The 5,944-nt window shown below is 37.5% G+C and overlaps 1 pseudogene; it reads right to left on the bottom strand.

Moving 5' to 3' along the window:
* Window positions 1–699: 699 nt before the first annotated feature.
* On the bottom strand, window positions 700–1,927 carry LOC149160418 (mitochondrial carnitine/acylcarnitine carrier-like protein; annotated as a pseudogene).
* Window positions 1,928–5,944: the final 4,017 nt, after the last annotated feature.

The following is a 5,944-nucleotide window of genomic DNA, read 5'->3' as shown; positions in this document are numbered from 1 at the left end:
AGTATTAGAGTACATAACTTGTAAAGAAATGATGGTGTATGCATTTGCATTTTCCATTAAATTGTCCAATTACAAGCTATAATATCTAGCCACACGGTAAAGTGATCTATTCTAACTTGTAGCCACACAGGAAAGTGAACTATTCTAACTTGTAGCTACGTGGGAAAGTGAACTATTCTAACTTGTAAAGAAGAAATGATGTCGCATGTGTTTGCATTTTCCATTAAATTGTCCAATTACAAGCTACTATATCTAACCACCTGGGAAAATGAACTTGCAAATATATAATAGATTATACTAATTCAAAGAGAAAAGCGAGCGATCTTATGGATACATACTTGATTAACCAGATGCACTTCACTCTCAGAATTCCTCGCTTCTGAGAAGAAGGCCCCTCATGCTTTTTATTTTCGATTCAATCGTGTATAAACCGAATAGAGGTACGACTGTAAATTGTTCAGAGGCACCAAAGAGAACATTGAACGTCTAGCTATTATGCCTGATGAGAGAGGAAGATGGAAACCCGTTAGAAATTTACGCAGCAGAATAAAATCAAAGACGACAGAGCTCACCCAAACCAAGAATGGAGAATAAAAAATGAGCCCTAAACAACTTTCAAATAACGAACATGCCATTTCCCAATTTGCTTTGTTTCTTTTGAACTCCTGTAACTAGACACAAGTTGATTTGAAGTTCCCATCATCCCAAGCTCGACCTGGTAATCTCATAAGCAAGGAAGCAGGCGACATTAGCAGGAACACTCCTGGCCATGGCTTTGACCAAGCCTTTAAGCCCTTCTAAAGAAAAAAGTTTCTTGATGACATTAATTGTACCAACATACTTTGATGGTGAAATTCATCAATCTGAATGACACTCTTCAACTCTTCAAAGCATCAGTTGGATATACAAGTGTCCAGCTAGAAGCGCCAGAAATCCCACCAGAAACAAGCAGGGTACCCATGCCCAATTGAGATGCATCATGTCGTCGTGCCATGAACGGCTTCAGAGCCTTATACACGCCATATGCAATGCCATTTACAGATACATCCCTTAATAAAGTAGGATAAAGCCCTTAAACAATTCTCTGGCTCCTTCGGATCTTAAGACATGCTTAGCTACATCAACTAGGCCATTGTGTTTAATAGAAGTTGTCACTCTTGTTACCCCTAAAGTTGCAACTGAAGCAGTAGCCAAAGCACTCTGAGCTTGCAATCTACATCTGATAAGCTTAGTTGGGTAAGTCAAGAAAGATAAGCAATCCCTGCCCCTTCTCCACACACCACCTGCTGCCCTACAGTGGCAAACCAGGCTCAACCCTAAATAGGGCTTCCATCTGACCTCTTGCACTAAACACAACTGCATTGCAAGCTGCGACAGTGGACAAAGGGGCTCCCATTCCTTTGTACATCCCTGTGAGGCCTTCTTTGGCAATGGTCTGCTTGACAACATCCATTGCACCGACATAGCGAAGATGCTGGCCAGGAAGAAGCAATGGTTGACTCTGGGGCTTCACCTCAATTGTGTCAAAGGGATGCCCAGATATCAGTTGTGTTGTTCCCCCAACAGTGCTAGAAATTAGATCCTTTGCTACAACGATTACCATAATTGGAAGCGACTAATCCTAAAACCTAATATCTACAACACACGACTTTACTTTATGTGGAACTCTATCTGACATTTAATATCGATAAAATCCAGCCTTTTATTTAGTTTTCAATAAACGGAAGTATTCTAAATGCAGAAAGCTTCCTTAAAATGGGTGTTCAAGGTCACTCAAATTGTACATAGAACCTTAAAATGGGTGTTCAAGTCCACTCAAATTGTACAAAGAAGGCGGATGAATTGCTCACCTGATCAACATGCCTTGTCCAACAGTAAAAACAACTTAATGTAACCTAGCGGAAAACCTACAAGCAGAACCCTGCATGAGATGGACCAAGATTCAATAACTTGGAAGCAGCAGAACCTGGAAGTCAGTTGTTGGTTGGGGCGCTCATCCTCGATAGCATTTGCGGCAGATAAAGTTGAGCTTAGAAGGAGTTGAGTACCCACCTGTACAAATATCAAATCCATTAAAAACCCATATTAAGCTTAGAGGAATTAGAGGTTAGCAAATCGGAAAGGGCATTGAATTATGCCAGAGGACAACTTTCTCACCTGTGGTGGCTTGGAAACACAAGGCTTGACCTGCCATAACAGGCAAAATATTAGTTACCGTAAGTAGGCACAATGGCCCTCTGTACATGTATAGAAATGGAAAGAAAAACCATTAGAAAGAACAAATATATATATATATATATATATATATATATATATATATATATATATATATATATATATATATATACTTGCTCCTTAGTATTATTTTCGAATGCAGATAAGACAATACTTCTTTGGACATTTGGAACAATAGACCACTCTGCCTTTGTCATTTCTTTTACAGTGATGGAAATTCGTATTCACAGTGTTCTGTGATGTTGCCTTCATTTTATTCCCCTATGCTGGAATATTGTGATGTTGCCTTCATTTTATTCTCCTATGCTGGAATATACTATCCACCCCCATCTGCATTTTTCTGACAAAATTCTTGGTATTCTTAACCTTGAAAACATCAGGAGTTGGGGTAATATTTAACCCCTCGTTGCTTAAATTCAGTGGCGCAGGTCGTTTAGGCTCTGTGTTCGAAACCGATGCACTATACTCCAAAAAGCCATTGGTTGCTTCCTTATTGTGATCCTCGTCAATTAACATCATCTTCGTTACCCGCATTCATTAATTTCAAAACCCCAAATTCTGCCCCAATTTCTTCCTGCTCCTCTTTGACCTTGCGTTTCCGCCCTCTCTTCTTCACACCACCATCAATGCCCTCATGTAACACAGTCTGGGGCTTCCTGCCCCGCTTCTTACCCTGGCCTCTGGTGCTCGCAGTGGCCTTGGACTCTTGTTTCTACTGCATTTGATGTTTCTCGCATTCCGACATTGGTAAATTAGTGGGTTTAAGCACTGCAATTCCATAGGCCACAGCGCGGGGCTTCCTACCCCACTTTTCGCCTTGGCATCTGGAGCTCCCAGTGGCCTTGGGTTGCTGCTGCAACAATTTTCTCACAATCCCCAATCCTCGGCATGCCCCGCTTCCTACCCTGGCCTCTGATGCTCGCAGTGGCCTTGGACTGTTGTTGTTGCTGAAATTGATGTCTCTGGAATTCCAACATTGGTGGTTTGAAGCTCTACAACACCGCAGCCGTGGGCCTGCTCCCATTGACCTTAGGCCGCTAGCGCCACATTGCTCTGAGCTCCTTTCGCTGCAATTCTCTCCTTGTGAGCATTCTAGTGTCGTCATTGTTCATCACCATAACCTCCATGAAGAATTCAAACGGACTCTACCTGGAACTCCTGCGTAAAAAGCGCACAGATGTGGAGTGGAGAGCATTGTTCATTGCCATAAACTCCACTAAGAATTCAAATGGACTCTACCTGTAACTCCTCCATAAAAAGCGCACAGATGTCGAGCGGAGTTTTTTTAAGGGTATTTTAATGTTTTAAAACATTTTTTATTAAATTAGACGGCTGATTTTTGTTCAATCGTCTAACAAAAGATCTAACAGCTACGATTAGGACAGAAGGGCATTTGGGGGAGTTCATTTCAGATGGAAATGCCTTACGGCGTATATATATATATATATATATATATATATATATATATATATATATATATATATATATATATATATATATATATATTATATATATATATATATATATATATATATATATATATATATATATATATCTATATATATATAATAAGTTTTTATTTAATATAATAATAAAAATTTTATAAAATAAAAAATATTAAACATAAATTTTAAGAATGATTTATCAACTCCTTCGCACTATGTCCCTCGGTTTTGTGCATATGACTGATAATTCGAGTTGTATTCAAATATATTTGCATCCACATTCAAATATATTCAGTATTATATATTATATATTCAGCTTACATAATATGTCCCTCGGTTTTGTGCAAATGACTGATAATTCAAATATATTTGCATCCACATTCAAATATATTCAGTGTTATATATTTTGTATTCTGCTTACATATTTTTGTTTCTTATTTTTAGAGTAAATTTATTTATATTTTATCTATTTTACAAATCAGAAAATTATAGTTTTATGTTATAAATTTACAAAAAAGACACTAAATTCATTTTAGGATTAAAACATACAATTTAAATAAAAGCCCATCACTGTCTCATGAAAAAAATCATATCGCCAAATCACAAAGGGAAAAAAAAAAAAAAAAATGTTTCTGCGTCCATCTTCTATCTATCAAAACATCAATTACCTACCAATATGGAAAGGTCAAACACACAATTCACGTTTTTACTCAGACAGACCCTGACATCTTGTAGATGAGGTTTGGTGTGGGCCTCTTAAGCAACGAAAATACTGTCCCACAAAGTGAAAGTTCCACCAAATGTATTGTAATGATGTACTCAACGACAATGAACATCTCATCTTTTTGGGTTTCCTGTGAACTAATGTACTTGATGATGTTCAATGAAACCAGCCACTCAAATCAATAGAAATTACAAGTATATCAAGGTAAAATCGTTTATTAATCTCACCTATCGGGCTCCATAGACAACTTGTAGTTGGCCTTTTAGAGGGATGACATGGATTTACCATGGTGTACTGGTAGTCTGGTAAAGGTTCCCTCTAAGCAACAGAGTACTGCAATGATGTAATATTAATCTCCAACTCAGTTTGTGGAGGTTATCTCTAGAGCTAATCAAGTTGTCGAAAACAACTCATCTTTTTGGATCCCATCAACTAATATAATTGATGAGATCTAACGAAGCCAACACCTCATCAATAGAAATTACAAATTTGCCTGGGAGGGTCACAGGCAAAATTGTTTACTAATCTCACCTATCGATTTCTATATACAACTTGTACATGGCCTCTGTGGCCTCTCATAGGTGCTAGCGAAATGGTGGACTGGTTGGATTAATCCATGGTGTATTGCTAAATGCTTGTAAATGATTAAGAGAGGTTAAAAGTACTCGAGTTGATATTTCACATTTGCATAAACAAGCCCATACTCTGAAAGAATACTCAATATTTATTACAAGTACACTACAATGAAGTCGTACCAATTTTAGAGATTTTAATTCATATTGATTCATTTACAGCAATTATTGAAGATAAATCTCATCTTGGTTGCAACTTTTCATTCTTCTCCAAGGGCTTCACTCTGAAGTTACAAAAGGAAAAAGTATTTAGATTCTTCTGAATAGCGCATCATTTATAATGCTTAGATTCTAGCGAATAGCACATCACTTAAAGTACATACATGGCAAACATTTCCTAGCCTTTTGATTACTGCTTGTTATTTTGAATGCCCTTTAGTTCAAAAAGATATCATCCATGCTAAAAATGGTGGCCATCTTTTGCACGCAATGAACAATTTCACCTGTAGTGCAAATAAGAGAGCTCTCTTCCTTATTAGATCCCCAACATCCTGTCCCCAAGTGTTGTTAGGTAAAACCCAGATATGCTTAAATCTCGCTGCAAAAAGAATTTGTTGATTCAGCTCCTCGAGGATTGAATTTGAAGACTTCAATAACCTCCAACTATCATTTCGCTCTTCATAGATCAATCATGAATATTTCCCCTCCATCAGAAAAGCTGCATTTGAATTTTACTCCAATTGGTAGGAGATATTGGTTTGATTTTCACTTTTTGGACCGTGAGTATTATTATTGATTTTTAGAGTTAACAGGTTAAATTCTTCCCAATGGCAAAGCCTTTTCCATAAAATGGAATACCCTGCCCTTTAAACTTCATCTCTGATTCTCCACAGCATGCTGGACAAATCATGCTGCAATGATCTGCTTAAAATTATTTTGTGACCATGGATTAGTTCCAGCTTTTTATG

Source organism: Pinus tabuliformis, chromosome 5_2 (assembly GCF_031772625.1).
Source record: "Pinus tabuliformis cultivar Carrire ecotype Pingquan chromosome 5_2, CPIR1, whole genome shotgun sequence".
Classification (NCBI taxonomy): Eukaryota; Viridiplantae; Streptophyta; class Pinopsida; order Pinales; family Pinaceae; genus Pinus; species Pinus tabuliformis.
The sequence above is the reverse complement of the archived record's forward strand: the minus strand, read 5'-3'. Positions and strand labels throughout refer to the sequence as shown.